This window comes from Giraffa tippelskirchi, chromosome 5 (genome assembly GCF_054371585.1).
Source record: "Giraffa tippelskirchi isolate mGirTip1 chromosome 5, T2T-mGirTip1v1.2.pri, whole genome shotgun sequence".
NCBI lineage: Eukaryota > Metazoa > Chordata > Mammalia > Artiodactyla > Giraffidae > Giraffa > Giraffa tippelskirchi.
Window position 1 is genome coordinate 133,056,223 of NC_137279.1, and position 18,668 is coordinate 133,074,890.

The 18,668-nt window shown below is 37.0% G+C and overlaps 1 long non-coding RNA gene across 2 annotated transcripts in view; it reads left to right on the forward strand.

Annotated features, from left to right (window-relative positions):
• LOC145504612 (uncharacterized) overlaps positions 1-18,668 on the forward strand; it is a 67,877-nt gene that overhangs the window by 20,871 nt on the left and 28,338 nt on the right. The window contains exons 5-7 of one of the 2 annotated variants that reach the window (XR_014052327.1): positions 1,047-1,106; positions 4,786-5,028; positions 7,659-10,192. This is a non-coding gene — a long non-coding RNA (uncharacterized LOC145504612). Of the gene's footprint in view, positions 1-1,046; positions 1,107-4,785; positions 5,029-7,658; positions 10,193-18,668 lie in introns of those variants that run through there. The other variant, XR_014052328.1, reaches the window with a different exon arrangement.

The following is an 18,668-nucleotide window of genomic DNA, read 5'->3' on the forward strand; positions in this document are numbered from 1 at the left end:
TTTTTCACCAAATCACAAACTCCTAGAAGGCAGATTTCATGTGTTTTTTTTTTTTTTCTATTTTTTTGTCCCCAGCATCTTCTGCAATTTATGCAACAGGAACATGCTCAAGAATTGTTCCACATTGGATGAATAACGTAAATGAACGAACAAATGAATGAACACAGCTTAGTCAGGCGTAGGACCTATGTGCATCAAATCCTAGTTGTTCTTTTCACTTTCCCAGGATCACTTCACCCCTCAGATGATTCTCTTTCCTATATAAGTAAATTTTCAGAGAAAATAATTATGTTATAATCATATTCAAAATGGACCTCAGCCTGAAATTGCTGCACTAAAATGATTATCTTGCAGCAACCTGAGTGTCTTAAGAATAATTAACATCCTGGGCCAGTTGGTGTTTGTTTCTTCTGTTGGAGATCCCATATTATAGATTTCCTAACATTATTTTTTAATAGAAAGGGAAAAGTATAAATTATGGAAATTAAGATATTAATGTTTCTATTTGTCCTATTGTTCATAATCATAACCCAATTGGTAAGGTTCTGTGCTAAGAGTTTAGCATATATAATCTGAACTTTATTCTGTTTGATTTGGTTAAACATTTTGCTATTTCTTGTTCTGGCAAGGCAACAAAAATAATTCATAACCTGTTTGGGAAAATGTTAAAAACAACCTTTAAAAACTTAAATTCTTTCAAAGCACCCTTGAATCGATCAGCTCCTTTTTCTCATGTCAGTCATGGAACAAGATCATACCTGTATGATAGTATGATCTCTATTCTACAAATATGTAAAATATCTCTATTTTACATATGATCTCTATTTTACAAAGAAAACTGAAGCTTTTTAATCCATTTAATCCTTGGATAAGACACTGTCTATGTATGAGCCACAGGAGGTGCTGGATCTGCTTCCAGTAACTCATAGCCTAGATGAGGCTGGCTGGTCTTTAGACTCAGGTATCCAGGGCCCCTGCATTAGACATAGAGCTTCAGAGCATCCTACTGCCTTCCTCTGACTGTTTTTGTTTTTTTTTCCCCATAGGGCCAAGGAGATGTGTTCACCTAGAACCTGAGCCACCATCCGTTCTAGACCACACGCCAGGTACCTGAGACCCAGAGTTCACCACTTAGTGGGGAAGCCCTGCTTCCTGGGTTTGTGCAGAGCCCTTCCCTAGGTTCATTCTCCCAAGGGCACACCACTAATTCCTAGGCCAGATAGGTTTCTGCAAAATAAACAAAAAAGAAAAAAGAAAAAAATGGCCAACATGGAGCAAGAAAGAGCAAAGGATGGGAAGAGAAGAGCAGACAGCTCCATACAAAATTTAGGGACAGGTCTGAGAAAGGGAGGTAAAATTAGGAATTACAACACTACCCATGGTAAGAGGTACGGTGGAAGTGAACAGAGAATGCTATGGAAAGATGGAAGAAGGACACAACTCAGGTGGGCAATGTGGGTGGAAGGAAGACATGTTGGCAAAGGCTCTTAGAGAAGTTAAATCTTAGAGGTTTGGTTAGAATTATGTTATGAGGGCAGAAAAAATGGAAGGTTTTTAAGTAGAGGGAAGGATGTATAGAGGCACGGAGGCATAAGATCACTTATGAGATCTTGAGATCTTATGAGATCTTCAGGTCGAAGAAATTCACGGACCTGAAATTTCTTCCATGTGACTGAAAAAAACAGAAAGAGGAACACAAATAAATTGGAGGGGAGGGATGGACAATTGTTGCTATTTAGCTGCATTCACCACCTTTCTTATGGAAATGTGAATATGATTTTATTTGGATTCTTTCCATTGGTTACCATTGGGCAGGACTAATACGATGCCTGGTTTCTATTAGCCTGAGATCAAAAAGAGTGACAAAGTGACTGAAAATTACTGAGATCCTTGTGTTTACAGAAGCATTCCCATGTGAAACAGTCAAGCAGCTTCTAGCTTTGAGCCCTTTTGAAATACCCTGGTTTTCCCCAGCATCTAATTTTGCTTCTGCCACCTTCTATTCCAACCTATTAGCACCACATATCCTTCCAACAAATTTGATTTTTAATTAAATAAATTATAGTTAGTATCAATAGATTGAAATCAGAGTCCTGGCTGATATTAGAAGAAAGCCTGGCCTGATTATCAAAGGTCTTGAATGCCAGCTGTGTAATTTGGACTTTATTTTGAAGGTAATGAAGAATTGTAATAAACATGAATGAAATGGGGCTAAATGACTTGTCAAAATGTCTGGCCACTCTAACTTACCAACTTCCTGAGAATCTGGAATTCTCCATAAAGTTAATATATTAAACATGCAGCCCTCAGTAAGACCAAGAAAACATGGTAACTGTTATTATTCTTCCTAATACTATTAAAGTCATTGTAGCTTTCCAAATGATTTAATTTTGCTCAAGAATGAATGAATATCGAGCTCATAGCACTCCTTGTACTTTCCCTTTTTATATTTGGAACACAAAATAATAATTATTGCCTAGATGAAGACATTTATAAATACATAGGAATAACGCTGTGTATGCATTCTTCTTTGTGATTTTCATACATTTTTATCTGTTCCATGTATAAATATTAAGAATAGATTCACTATGAATTAGTTAAGTGAGGATAAACTTGTCTATTCTGAAAGCACATATTTATTATGGTCTATCTGTCCACATTGACCAAAAGTTATTTTTATGTTTTAAAGAAGAGAGATAATTGTGATATATTTAACTCTTGAACTAATTTATTCATTCAATTAGCAACTATTTATTAAGATATTTTAAGGCAAGGTACTATACTAGGCACATTTTATGATGATTCACCCAAGTAATTCTTAAACATCAAGTGGGTGACAAAACAATTGTGTGCCATGCATTGTTTTAGAATCACTCTGGCAACTCTAAGTTTAGTCATTTTGAATAAAATCTCTTCAAATCTTTGAAAATATAAATGTTCCAGGGATCTGGCAAATGCAAGAAATTATGTGTGACTGTCTGGGGGTGGAGTGTGCATCTGTGCATCTTTGTGGTTTTTGCAAATATGGGGACCACGAAGTAAAAATGAAACCTTGATGTCCTTATGACTTTATTGGCTATTGTACTCTGAAGACAGCAAGCCTAGATGTTTTGAAATTTACAGTTTCCTGGAGCTTTTCCACAAACAGTTTTGATGTAGTATAGAATACTTGATTAACTGTCACCCAAGGCGATTTGAAGGAAATGCAGGAAACGGAAGGGTCTATTTTGAACCTTGAAAATGCAAGGTCTTCTCTTCTACCATGATGAGGAAAAATTACCCTTTTCCTTCTAGAGAAGATCTATGGAACACTGAGGTTGAAATCCCAAGTTCTGCAATACTAAGATTTCTGGACATCATCACTAAACTGCTAAGGAGCATTTGCAGTTCTTTGCAAAGCTTGCCAGAAGACAACTTTAGTAAGAACTGGAACGTTATGATCGTAGATATTATACCTGACACCATCTCATGGTTAAAAATGAATTTGGAAAGATACATGGACTCAATTAGCAAAGCAATGACGAACAAGCAGCATTCCAAAAATCCTCATTCTCTGATACTTTGACATTTATAGCTGTCTGATTTTAAGGATGATGCTTAATCTTATTCAGTCTCAGTCATCTCATCTTTAAACAGAGCTAAGAATACCTACTTCTTCAGATTACTGGGACAATTTCATGAGATAATGTATATAAAGCGCAAAATGAAATTCCTGGCATATACTAGGAGTTGAATAGATGTTGTGTCCTTTCTGCTCTTGTTAGTGCCTTACACGATTTTTGCCTAGGAGAAGGTCAGGTTCTTCGGAAAATGGTATTCACTCTATCAATAGTAGGAATAAGAAAGTTATCTACCAATTACTGAACACCTACTTTGTTCCAGATTAAGAAGGTATTCAATATTATGTCTCTATCACACAATTACGTGAAGTAAACCTTATTATCTTCATTTTGCAGGTAAAGGAAATAAAACCCAAAGAGGCTAGATGACTCGTCTAGGAACATACAGCTAGTCACTGAAGCTGCATGTGATTTTAGGCCTGATTCCACAGCTTATACTCTTTCTATTTGTCCACACATGTCAGTCAAGAGACTGTAATTAAGAAGTTAATCAATCATTTATACAAATGACTACAGGAATGGATACATCAAAAGTGGTTAAGCATTATAAACATCATAGTAATGCCTGGGTATTTTTCTTATATTTCTGAACTCTATTGATAGTAAACATTTTATTTCTCAGTTTTCTTAAAATCTCAGTTAAAAAAATATTAAGATTTGATATTTACAAGCATGCTTATTTGAATTTTTTTAAGAAGTGAATTTTCCCATGATGCCTCATCTGTTAATACACATTTGCTGCCCCTATACACACAGAGTAATATGAGGCTTTCTTGTCTAACAGGAGCAAGCTGGAGGAGGAATTGAAGCCAGTATCTATACCTTAGTTCCCTGGGTTGGAGTGTTAATGTATGAATATCACTTGGCCTCAGGGTGCAGTCACATGAGGCAGTCTCAGTTAATTTCACTATTTGATAAAGAATCAAGAATGTCTTATCAGAGGTCCTTCCACAGGGATTTGCCTTCCCATTTCACACTATCAGTACCCTTTACAGTAAAGCTTGATAAATTTTCACTAATGATTATGATCCAATGTACTTATATTTTACTGTCAATAATTATATATGTGAATGTATGCATGGATGCCCACCTACACCAGATGAAGAGGGCCAGAGGCTTATTTTCCCAGGTGATTTTTCTGAATAACTATTTTGCTTCATTGTAGCCATTATGGAGAGCTGCTGCTGCTGCTAAGTTGCTTCGGTCGTGTTCGACTCTGTGTGACCCCATAGACGACAGCCCACCGGGCTCCTCCGTCCCTGGGATTCTCCAGGCAAGAACACTGGAGTGGGTTGCCATTTCCTTCTCCAATGCATGCATGCATGCTAAGTCGCTTCAGTCGTGTCCGACTCTGTGTGACCCCATGGACAGCAGCCCACCAGGCTCCTCTGTCCACAGGATTGTCAAGGTAAGAATACTGGAGTGGGGGCCATTTCCTTCTCCATTATGGAGAGCAGTAAGCTTTATTTGCTTTGCTCTTCTCTTCTTCCACTCACCTGGTCAGAGTACTGTGGTGTTAAGTGGGTACCCTCTGTAATCTCAGTGCTAAGCACATTGGTATGTTGTTCTAACTTGCCATTTTCTCCTCTTAAAAGTCTTTCTGTACTACATTATAAATACCAAAAGAATGTTAGTAGAAGAAACACACAAATGCATGTTACTTTGTTTTTAAAGACTTTATAGGAGGTTGAGTTATTGAGGGGAGGCTGGGACAAGGAGAAGTATTGTTTTCACTTTTAATTTCATGTTGACCAATATTTTTACTGTGGGTAAAATTAAAATAGACTTTTTCCTGTGTTTTAACCAAGATATATATTTTTAAGCACTAGGCATTCTAGGGTATATACTTAACTTCTTCCAAGAGTCAAGCCAATGGACAAATCACTTTTGCTTGAAGATATCATTCCTCCTACCACCATCCATTAAAACTTGCTTATGATGACAAATTCAAGTTTAACAATAAATGACTTCCCTTTGCCTTTTTTCCCTCTAAAGAGAGAAAGTAAATTTTCTTCTTGAATATCTGAGAAATGTATACGGAAACAAATCATTGGGCCTAGTCTAGTGGGTGATAATGAAACAAGTCAACTAAAAGAAATGAAATGAATGGTGAGACTCAAGGATATTGGAGAGAGTGACCGAATGTATTAATGAAGTCTAGTGAGAAACATGACAGGGTTGGATTCCTACATCAAAGAAGCCAGTGAGATTCCCTGATACTCATGGCAAACAAATATTTTGCTTCTGGTTAGTAGTGATAATAATGGCAATCCTAAAATGAAAAATAACATGTGAACACAGTACTGACTAAGAATTGAAGCCTTGGAATGGTTACCTCTTGAAAGCATGAAATCTTTTTCTTTGAAAAATTCATGAGAAAAAAATTAAGCAGCAATTTTAAAAATTAGTTTAGGTACTCTTTAGACAAAAATGTGCTAGTTGATTTATTTTAAGAATATATAAAGACACAATGCTTAAAAAATGATAACACTGTAGAGTAAGCCAGAGTCCTCTTTAATCATAGCATGCCTGCGTGCTCAATTGCTTCAGTTGTGTCCGACTCTTTAGACCCTATGGGCATAGCCCACCAGGCTCCTCTGTCCATGGGATTCTCCAGGCAAGAATACTGGAGTGGGTTGCCATGCCCTCCTCCAGGGATCTTCCTGACCCAGGGATCAAATCCCCGTCTCCTGCGTCTAATGCAGGCAGATTAAAGGCAGATTCTTTACCCACTGATCCACTGTGGAAGCCCCTCTAATCTCAAAGGTAATCACTATTCTGAGTTTGATGCGTATTCTTCTAATCCATTTTTGCTCCCTAATCCCACTGATTTGTGTTATGACTTCTTGACTGAAAGCACAATTGTGATTATGGCAATAGCATTGATTTTCAGGTATGGCTTGTAGAATTAGTCTCATTACTTTTAAGTCAGATCTTGTATAATTCATTTTTGTAATTCTGTTTAGTATTTCCCCAGGCCTTCCAATACTTAAAAAGAAATACACAACAGGGAAATAACTCCGGAGGGAGCACTCAGATGGTGGGAATTCTACAATCACTTATTAAATCAGTCTCCTAAATCCTGAGTGGCTTTAGTAAGATGGAATTTCAAAGGATGTTACAATGTACTGAATACCATTATACTTAAAAGAAAATGGAAGTTCAGAAAGTTAGATCTAGCAGGGCTTCTATGGGAAGCGTTCTGTTTCATCACCTCCCCCTTCTCTTAGTATCTTGCAGAGAAAGGGAAGAAGAACAAAACATCAAACTAAAATTATCCAAACCTTTGCTCTTGCTTACTCGAAGTCAGCCACTCTACTCTTTTATGATGCTGCTTGGTCAGAGAGTTATTATTAGGATTTATAAGCAGTCCCATGATAGACTTAGATTTTTTAGGTGTTTATAACTGTCATAAAAATTTAGTATGGCATGCAAGGTCTCAACCTGGCAGTAAATTTTGCAATAATACTTCTCTGTATTATAAGAAAGTTGTTTGTCCATCCTCAAGGAGTTGGAAAAATGGTGGAACAGAATAAGATTTTATTGTACCTGGAAAATTTTGACAGTGAGAGGAAGAAGCCATCTTGTTTTACACAAAGTGTTCTAAGTGCCAAGAGGAATGATAACATAGGGCAAAGTACATTAGACCACAGAACAGTTTCTGCACTTAGCAGCTAATTCACTTTGGACAAATTGTTTAACCTCTCTGTCCCTGAAATTCTTTATTTGCACAATGAGGAAAATAATAGTAACTACCTTATCAGGTTCAGGGGAACATTGAATAAATTAATATATGTAAACATTTAGAATAGTACCAGGCATATAAAACAACTATGTGTTTGTTATTTAATATTATCTTAGAGAGCCAGCTAAATTTTCAAAATTCTTGTCCAGACAGCTTTACTGATGATTAAGGTATGTTTTCAGGTTACGTATAGACTAACACAAAACATAATTCTTATAATTATTATGTGACATATATAGTCAGAGAGTAACCGTGAGTAGCATTTCTCACTTTTATATTTTTGTTTGACACAGTCTAGGGACAAGAAACAGAACTCTATGAAATGCCATCATACACACAGAAAGGGAGAGGCAGACAAAGCTGACTCCAAAGTAGAGAAGAGGGTGTGCATTGGACTGCAAGGTAAGGTATCTAGCAGAGATCATGGTTTTGATCTTGATTAACTTGAGTCTCAAGCAGATGTTAGTCTCTGATCTCACTTCCCAAAAGGTCTTATCATTTAGGATTAGATGTGATTGGCTCTAAAGAAAACATGAAGTTTCTTCTAAACAACTTTTCCCAAAGATAAGAATCAGGTTAGTGGGTAGACAGGGCACTTTCTCAGTAAACCCTTGCAGGCTGATGTTTGTAAGAAGCTGCCCTTTGAGCTCTTTGACTGCTGAATGGCAATCTCTTTCTAAAGATCTTTGTAAATCTTTAGCATGACATATAGGAAAAAATGGGGTCAAAGCATAATGCTTCTATTTTTCACACTGGAAAAGTGCCTGCTTCTTCTTTTTTTTTTTCTCTCCCTCTAAGCCAGTGATGTGTATGTGGTATGAGTGTGTGTGTGTGTGTGTGTTATGAGCATTTGTGAATTTTTTTTAGATGGCACATTCATCTCTACTATGTCTTAGGCCTGTACTGGGGGCATTATACACTATCTCACAATAATATTGAGAGGTAAATACTCTCATTCCCGTTTAAAAGAAGAGAAGGAGGTCCAGATAAGATAAACTTGCAGAACTAGTTAGATAAGGAACCTAGGCTTGAGCACAGGTATGACTCCAAGACATGGGCTCTTGCTATAATAATGAACTCATTTTTGAGGCATGCCTACCTTTAGGAGTTCCTAACTTTCTGAGTCATGGAAATATTAGTTGGTCTATAGAAGAGATAGGTAGAATTTGTTTCTGGCTCTCCTTTCACTCATTTTCTTATCATCATCCTTTCCAATCATTCACTCTCATGTTCCTTTTTTCTCATTTTGCTGTAAACTCAACAAATCAAATTCATTTGAAACCTAATTGCCTAGGTCTCAGTTATCAAGGCCACGTTGGTAATTAGAGCTAATCTAGTAGACCAGTTTATACTAAATCTATTCAGTTTCACTTGCAGAGCTGCATTTCTGGTCCTTCCACCCAGCCTACTGCACTGCTTCCAAACACCATCAGGACACCTTAACATGGAGCCTGCCAGCATGAATTGAAACTGACATGAAGCAGAAACAAAAAGTAGCTCTGATGTATTTTCCCACAAACAATTTCCACAATAGGCAGTACGGAACTATTTCCTCTTCATTCTTCCTGTGCCAATGACAAGTTCTTATTTGAAACTTTTTGAGGCTGAGGATGGATAGCTTCCATGTTCAGTTCACATTGAGCACTTTTTCCCTCCTCTGTTTCCCCTTTTAACTGTGCTATTTGGGCACATACCTCAATCCTAGTAGATAATGGATACATTTGCCTACCTAGGGTTTGATGATTTTATTAACCTGTGAGTTCTCTTCTTCAGCATTAGTGCCTTGTATGAGTTGCCGTGAAGCAGACGTGAGAGCCAAGTTAGGGGCATTTCAAGTTCAAATTCTTGCTCTGAGTTCAAATTCTTACTCTGTTAGTCATTAACACTGTGATAATGGGCAGATTATTAAGCGTCACTGAGTCTCAATTTCCTCATGTAAAATGTAAAGAATAATATAACCTAGTTCATGGAGTTGTGGATTCAACAAGACAATTCATATAAAATATTGCATGTGTTATGTCAATTATATCTCAAAACTAGGGAAGAAAATGCTTCATGTAAGATCTGACACATAATAATGTATCATTGTTATATCTGGTAAAACTTTTTAAACTGTGAAAGCCAACATCAGCAGGCCTGTAGCGTTGTGACTTGTAAAGACTGAAGTAGAACACTGAGCATCATGGGAAATGTATATGGTGAAATTAATCACTAGCTCTAGCTTGTTCCCCTTGTAATCTGGGTTTATGCCTTACAAGAAATATAAAAATCATGTAGATTCTGGATCCAAGATCATTAGTTATTATTATTTAGTTATACTCTCAAATAACTATTGGATATTTATTATTTACTAATGCTAGTTAGCAAAGAACTAGTTACCTGAGAACAAGCTGGGTTTATAAAAGGCAGAGGAACCAGAGATCAAATTAGAAACATTCCCTGGATCATATAGAACGAAAAGGAATTCCAGAAAAGCATCTACTTCTGCTTCATTGACCACCTTACCTGTCTCCTGAGAAACTTGTATGCAGGTCAAGAAGCAAAAGTTAGAACTGGACATGAAACAACAGACTGCTTCCAAATTGGGAGTTTGTCAATACTGTATATTGTCACTTTGTTAATTTAACGGATATGCAGAGTATATCATGTGAAATCCCACGCTGGACAAAGCATAAGCTGGAATTAAGATTGCCAGGAGAAATATCAACAACTCAGATATGCAGATGATACCACTCTAATGATAGAAAGTGAAGAGAAACTAAAGAACTTTTGATGAGAGTGAAAGAAGAGAGTGAAAAGGCTGGCTTAAAATTCAACATTCAAAAAACTAAGATCATGGCATCTAGTCCTATTACTTCATGGCAAATAGAAGGGGGAAAAGTGGAAGCAGTGACAGATTTTATTTTCTTGGGCTCCAAAATCAATGAGGATGGTGACTGCAGCCATGAATTTAAAAGACATTTGCTCCTTGGAAGGAAAGCTATGACAAACCTAGATAGCATATTAAAAAGCAAAGACATCACTTTGGCGACAAAGGTCCGTATAGTCAAAGCTGTGTTTTTTCCTGTCATGTATGGATGTGAGAGTTGGACTGTAAAGAAAGCTGAGCACCAAAGAATGGATGCTTTTGAATTGTGGTTGCTGGAGAAAACTCTTGAGAGTCCCTTGGACTGCAAGGAGATCAAACCAGTCAGTCCTAAAGGAAGTAAAACCTGACTATTTATTGGAAGGACTAACGTTGAAGTTGAAGCTCCAATACTTTGGCCACCTGACTTCAGTCCATGGGGTTGCAAAGAGTCGGAAACGACTAAAGCAACTTAGCACACAAGCACCTGATTCAAAGAGCAGACTCATTGGAAAAGACCCTGATGCTGGGAAAGATTGAAGGCAAAAGGAGAAGAGGGAGGCACGGATGAGATGGCTAGATAGTATTGGTAACTCAATGGACATGAATTTGAGCAAACTCGGGAAAATAGTGACATACAGGGAAGCCTGTCGTGCTGCAGTCTGCTGGATCGCAAAGAGTTGAACATGACTTAGCAATTGAACAATAATGAAAAAAACAACAAAAGTTATCACAGCAAGTATATACTCAAAAGGTAGAGGTTAGTAAACATTACCCCAAAAAAAGGTATGTAAAGGTAATGTAATTCATTTTATATAAATCTGTATTTTATTAAAAGAAATTTGATGCCATATAAAATGCATTCAGTAATATGACCTTTTCTTGATCTGATTACAAGATACAAGTTTTCTTGCTTGAAGGCAGAGTTAATTTTCAGTCTACAGTCAGCTTGGTGACTCTAAAATGATTTTTACTATTTGGGACAATTCTTTTGCATCAATGTGATACAAACTATCGTATATTGTTATATAAATTATAACATATGATAACAACCATTGTAGCTTACAATGTGTGTTGAAAGAACTGAAATTTTTTTATATAATCTGTTCACTCCTGAATGCTCAGCTCCTAGAACAGTTCCTGATACATACTGCTAATGATACGTTTTGCTATTATATACTAGATTTTTGTGTTATATTCTATCAACATTGATAAGAAATGGCTCCTCTTAAAAAGATACTCGTCATAAGCTAATTGAGAATATAAGTTAATCCATTAAAATAAATTAAAAGATATATGCTTGGGTAGAATAATGGCCATTTTGCCTGCTGAATTTAGAGATGGAGAATTTAGGTTTTCAAATGAGTAATTTTCCAGATGAACATAAATAGAAGTTGGAAGACATTTAAGCCTAAAATGATGGATCTATGGCAAACCATGTTACCTTCAATATTTTCAAATAGTTTGGAATGACAAGAACTCAGTGTGAAAGAAGGGTGTCAAGGAATAAGGCAGGAGAAGAGGGCAGCATCCAGGTCTTACAAAGTCTTTGTGCCCTTGAGAAGCAAACTCTCTTATCTTGTGGGAAAAGGGGAATCATTCACGTAGAGTTATGAAAGTGCAGACATGTAATTTTTCCTCTGATAAAGATCAATTTTTAGATGGGAATAAGACTAGAGGAAATAATCAGGCAACTTGCCATAATTTCAGAAGAAATAACAAAAGCATTAAATAAGACAAAGTCAGAGTGGCAAATTGAGAGATGTTAAGAAGTGGAATAAAAGGAATGAATGAGGCAAGCAAAGTGGTCATGAATGAGGCAAGCAGAGGAGAGGCCAACCTTTCTTGCTTGGGTAGAAAGTGGATGGTAGAACCATTAATCAGAAAGGTAAATTCAATTTTGGAAATGTAGGATTTTCATGTGGAGATACCAAATAGGTAATTATTACATACTGGGTTTGTAGCACAGAAGTCAAGTTCAGGCTGGTGGTATAACTGGCATTTTCAGTGTTTATACAATCATCCAGAAAGATTATTAAAGATTAAAAGAGAAACAGTATACCTTTAAAGAGAGTTCTCTGAGCAATTGTCATAAAGCAGAGATCTCCAGTGGACAAGTCACATCTGTATACACCAGGCTCTCCAAACAGCTTTCTGTATTATACCCTCATCCTAAAAAGATGCATGGAAATGTTAACATTAATATCACCAATAATAGTAATAATAATAACCCGTTGTATAAGATGATCCATTGAGGTACAGAAAGAAAATACTGCAGCTTCTAAGTATGTTTATTGTACATATTACAAAAAAGAATGCAATTAACTTACAAGAAAAATCTAATAACAAATTAAAACAACTCTCACTCAGTCCATGTTTCAAGGTCCTTCAGTTCAGTCTCTCAGTCGTGTCCAACTCTTTGTGACCCCATGGACTGCAGCACACCAGGCTTCCCTGTCCATCACCAACTTCCAGAGCTTGCTCAAACTCATGTCCATCAAGTTGGTGAGGCCATCCAAACATCTCATCCTCTGTTGTCCCCTTCTCCTCCTCCTTTCAATCTTTCCCAGCATCAGGGTCTTTTCTAAAGAGTCAGTTCCTTGCATCAGGTGGCCAAAGTATTGGAGCTTCAGCTTCAGCATCAGTCCTTTCAGTAAATATTCAGGACTTATTTTCTTTAGGAGTGACTGGTTTGATCTCCTTGCAGTCCAAGGGACTCTCAAGAGTCCTTTGAAGAGGATAATAATTCTATAAGGCAAAATACTTAACAGAGTCCTCTTCAACTCATTTATTTTACCTGCATTGTAATATTTTCTAGTTGGTGTAGGGCCAGTGATAAGAATTCACAGATTATGTTATCAGATTTCAACTAAACTAACTCTTCTAAGGGCTTCCCAGTTTGCGCTAGTGGTAAGGAACCCGCCTACCAATGCCAGAGATATAAGAGACACAGGTTTGATCCCTGGGTCAAGAAGATCCTCTGGAAGAGGGCATGGCAACCCACTCGAGTATTCTTGCCTGGAGAATCCAATGGACAAAGAAGCCTGACAGACTCCAGTCCATGGGGTCTCAAAGAGTCAGACATCACTGAAGCAACTTAGCAGCCCAATACTTCTAAGTTAGCAAGCAGTTCACAAAATTTCCAGTAAGGAAACAATGTCGACTAAAGATAATACCAGTAAAGCAAGCATGGATGATATAGGAAACATACAGAGCTGACGTGTCCACTCACAGAATAAACTCAGGAGCTAAAAACAATGAAAATTTATTTGGATATTCCAATATTCTTTCAAAATGAGTTTAAAAAAATCAAGAAAAGCTACTTGAAATACAGATTATCATCCACTGTCATGACAATGAGCTTCAAATAGAAAATATGAATTGAGATATTAGTAATGACCTTTAAAAATAATGTTTATTTAATTATTGTAAACTTATATTTGTGCATACATTTTAAGGTATTCAGAGACTATCACATAATGTAATTAACAAATAAGGTACATATATAGATGGTTTCTGGTGTTTAAATATTTTAAGTGGAGAAATGAACAATCCACAAGATTTGGAAAGCAGTGAATGAAGGAGTCAATATGTCCTTTGAGTAGTATTCCCTGTTAGTTCAATGGTAAAGAATCCACCTGCAATGCAGGAGACTCAGGAGATGCAGGTTTGATCCCTGGGCTGGGAAGATCCCAGCAACACATGGCAACACACTTCAGTATTTTTGCCTGAGAAATCCCATGGACAGAAGAGCCTGGTGAGCTATAGTTCATAGGATCACAAGGAGTCAGACACAAATGAGCGTCTAAATGCACACACACAAGGATTGTCAAAAGGGATTGTGACTGCTTATATCCCTTCATCATACCAGCTGAGAAAGGAGTTCACTTTATTTCTCTGTGTAACACATCCCTGAAAATAAAGCCACAATCTTCTCATCACACTATTGATCTCATTATTGAAATTAAGTCTCTGAGCTGTAACAGAGCATAGAGGCAAGAGAAGAAATTTTAGCAATGTGATGATTTTATTAAATGTTTGAAAATCTTAGTGCTAGAAATTACAAGTGCAATCATTGGCCCTACTTTCACAGTCCATTAAGCAAACAACCTGTTTCTGTTTGGACTATTTTATTTGATTCAGGTAGCATAAAAGTCTTTCATAACAAGAAATCCATGAAGAAAAGTTGACTTATCAATATGTTTCCATTTAATCATGTAAACTTTCACATAAACAATATAGCTACATATTCAAGCTGTGGCATTTACACTGGCATACTGACTATCGTTAAGATTCATGAATCTTCCCATAGCCCTCGGTTGGTTCTGGGTGATCAGAGAGTGCAATCTTCACTAGAAATCTTAGTTAAAGGTTTATCGGGGCAAATCCAAAATAGAAACTGAAGTATGAACTCCATTTACCTTCAAGGCTTGAATTGCTTCAGTGAGGTGTGTTTCTAGAATGTAAAAGGCTATAGGAAAATAGTAGCAGTACATCCAGTAAAACTAAAGATTAGAATTTCAGTGGCAGCTACTTATGCACACATGTTAATGCCTAGGAATTAGATAACTATCGATAAATAAAATAACTATAAAATTTAAAGAGAAAAATGGAGACTATAGTAAATTTGTTTTTTTTTTTTAAGGAAATAAATATTCTTCATAACTTATGGGGGAAGTTAATAAAATCTACAAAGCTGGAGATAAAAATAAATAACACCTGCTTTGTAGGTGGCATATTATGAGAATTTGTATTTGGCATTTAAGATTTTTAGTGGATGAGCGAAGGACAGGTAGAACTCAATGTGGAGAAGAATGTGGCAGTGATGGGGCTTGTTTGTTGTGGTAGGAGAGGTCTAGAAGCTAGATAATATTTATAAAAATATAGCTGTAAGAATGTTAAGAAGCTACCTTCTTTGACCCACTCTAATCAACTACCATCAGTGACACATGCAAGTAGTTATGGGAAAAATGTTATAATCATCACAAGGATTCAGAATTTTATCTAACCATAGTATTTCTTAACTTGCTTCCAAGTTGGCTCAAGAAGTAGAGGTAAACAATTTCTCTAAGTTCTCAAGTTTTCTGAGAGTGTTCACCAGTGAGTAATGAGGATAAGGAGAAATGATCATTCAAGAAGAAATTTAACCATTGGAACAGATATGGGATCTACCGTGATAAGGCCTTACTATTAACAAAATGAAAAAACATGGTTTGCTGGATTAAAACATTTTTATGAAACAAATGAGGTGATATGGGAGCAAAAAAGCAAGAGTAAAAAACCCATGACCTTTTGATTAGGGGAGGGCTTGGGAAGTAAGAGAGCTAGGTGGCCTAAGCCTCATCCAGAGACTTAGAGGCTCCAGAGGGAAGACATCTTTGGCCACTTGTGTTTATCTAAGCAGAAACTCATGTGCATCTTTGGGCAGTTTTGTGAGTCTACTGAAAATTTTGCATTATGTACAAATCAATTGTCCTCAAATAGTGATCAATTTTATCTTTAATCTATTTTGAACAATTTCATAGTGATAATTGAATGAGATTTTCTTTGGCTTTAAAAATGGACTGTTTTCCTCTTTTTCTCCGTTACTGTTTTCTACTCCTGCCAACAGAGCCTACTCGGAATGAAATATATTAAAAACAAAGCCCCTTGCACTTGGTCTTCTTTACTTCATGCCCAGTCACTGATGAGTTCTCCTTTTGCCCGCTTTTGATGCCAGATGTAACCCCAGTTTTGGTTATTCTTCTCTTAAAACCAAGCTTTTCATTTTCTTGACATTTATGCCTCTTTTTGTTTGTTTGTTTGTTTGTTTTTTCTTCTGTCTTCTGTTCCCACCAGCATGACACATCTCTTGGAAGCTTTTTCATTTTCTTGGATTTTCTTCCTCTAGTACTTCTCTTGATTGTGCATCTGATATTTCCATGTCCTTGGCCCATTTCACTTGGTCTCTCTTTTACACAATGTAGTTCTAGTTGGAGAGGTCTCCTTACACTGAGATTTCATGAGCCAATTCTTCTTATATCTCAAATACTAACATCAAACTTTCCTCTAAGACATCACTGGAGCTTCATCTCTGAGCATATTCCAGAATTTATGTCTAAATACTTGCAGGGACTGGCAGACAATTCTTTTAATTACACACAAGAATCTACCTCTAGTTTGCTGAAAATGGAACAACTCATGCAAGCAGTATTTATGGATACAGTAGTAGAGAACTCAATATCAGGAAGCAGATGGATAGGGGAAGGGGAAAAGGGGTATGAAATGTTTGTCTTTCATAGATGACCAAGACAAAAAAAGAAAACAAAAAAGGACTGCTACCATTCTGACAGACATTGTATAAAAGTACAAAAATAACCAACTGGAATACATCCCTTTCAAACTCCTCCTAACTCTAGATATTTTGTTTCTAAATTTGCCACCTCTGTTTGTCATCTTGAAATGGTAGCTAACCTTTGCCAAGCCTAGTAGTCTTACCTCCTCACAGAAAGCAGCTGACATATAATTTCTAGATATCAACAGTGATAAAACGGAGAAAAAGGCAGCAACAGAAGTTTTAGTATAGAATAATAGTAACAGCTAAATAACAGCAGGAGGCAGAGAGAGACGTCTCTTGACTGTCGAAGGACTGCTCCTGATGATATGTAGAGCACTTTCTGGACTTGGTGGTAGTGAATACACATCTCTGGGAATCAAAGCAGAACCTAATTATGAATGAAGCCCAGTAGAATTCCCCCTCATTACCTAGTACTATTACTATTGTCAATGAATGTCTCTCGCTATCTATTAGGACTTTGGGGAATCGGCTGCATAACACGGGTTTTTGTGAGCTCCAAAAATCATAAGATATTTAGCATCTCTGCACTTACGTCTTCCTGTAACAATATGTTTTATCGTTTAGAGAAAGAAGGAATAAATCTACTTGAAGCAAAAGTGGTGAAAGCTTTTAGTAATGTTTATGGTTGTATGTAAATACATGTTTGGCAGACTCCATTGCTGAAAGATTTGTTTGTGTGTGTGTGGTAGTAATGTTTTTCCCCCATTTCTCCTTCTGATGCCCACTTTTCTCCTCTTGCTCCTGTTGGCAATGCTCCTCCCTTTCCAATCACTTCTAAGAACAGAAGATAAACTGAGGTTGACCACTCTGATCCTTGGGAGAAGAAGCTTCTCTTCAGATACAGGTACAGATACAGATACAGATTAAAGAACAACAGGACATGCTCCCCACTCATTTTCCATTACCTCTGTGTATCAATGGCTGTGTTTCAAATGTGACCTTGTAAGAAGCCCAAAAGAGGCAAGTTGCCAGTGTGAAGCAACTAATACCAAACCTGGCCAACCTCAAAAGGATTTCAATTTAGACTATTGAGAAGACATCAAAAACTGAGGTTTCTACTTATTCTCAGCCTTTCACTGCCTGTTGTCAGGGTGAGGTAGTCCACACAATAAAAATCCAGGGCAGCAAGGTTGTTGAACCAAAGCTTCAAGACCAAGTATGTGCTCTGGAATCAAATGAAAACACCTGCTGCTTAGAGCCTGCTGAAGTGCCTGGTCATAATAGGTTTAAATGAATAAGTTATTAACCTGTGAGTTTTCTAATGTTGTGGGTTGAAAGGCAGGTCGTTGGTGCTGTAATTCTAATAGAAGTGGTGATGATGGTGGAGGTGTTTCCTGTGTGTGTGTGTGTGTGTGTGTGTGTGTGTGAATATTGATTGCAAACTTATTCTTCACCCAGGAAGTTCTTAGCAGGAATTTAAAATGCAGGGGTTATAAACTAACACATGTGCTTTGAACAGTGCCAGGTTTACAGTCAAGAGAGGGCAGTACATGGCACTATTAAGGATAACAAGAAGAAGAATTCTCTGATGGGAACTCTAATAAATGTAGTAGCATGCTGTAATAAAGAGCACTGGAAAATGGATGAGGTATAACAAAATTATTCATAAAGAGAAATGGAAAAGGATGTCATGCTGAGTGGATACATGCGGTTATATAGACACTAACAAGGTTATCACGAGAAGCTGAGTGCTAGGACGTTCACATATGTTTTCTAACTAGCTCAGAGAGAGACTGTTTTTATCTTGAAGAACAGGAGAGCCTGGAGTTAGAGGTGTGCTAAATCTTGCTACTGATTTTTAATAATTCAGAGCCAAATAGCAATAATGGTTCATGTAGGTCAGTTTAATGAACAAAGCAACCTCACTTCAGGTTGTTTGATGGAAGGTTCTCTGCCGAGTTGCTAACTGGTATACTTTAAAGCTATCTCCAGGGTTCTTTTTGATATGATATTATCCTCCTCACATACTGCGCTTTCTATACACCAAAATATAATGTGATGCCACGAGCTAGAATGAAAACACTAAAAGAATTTTCAAATGAGCCCATGAGCTCTTGCTCTGAAGGGGCAGTAATACTAGAAAAACAGAGGCAGCTGCCCTGCTCACACACCGTTCAATAA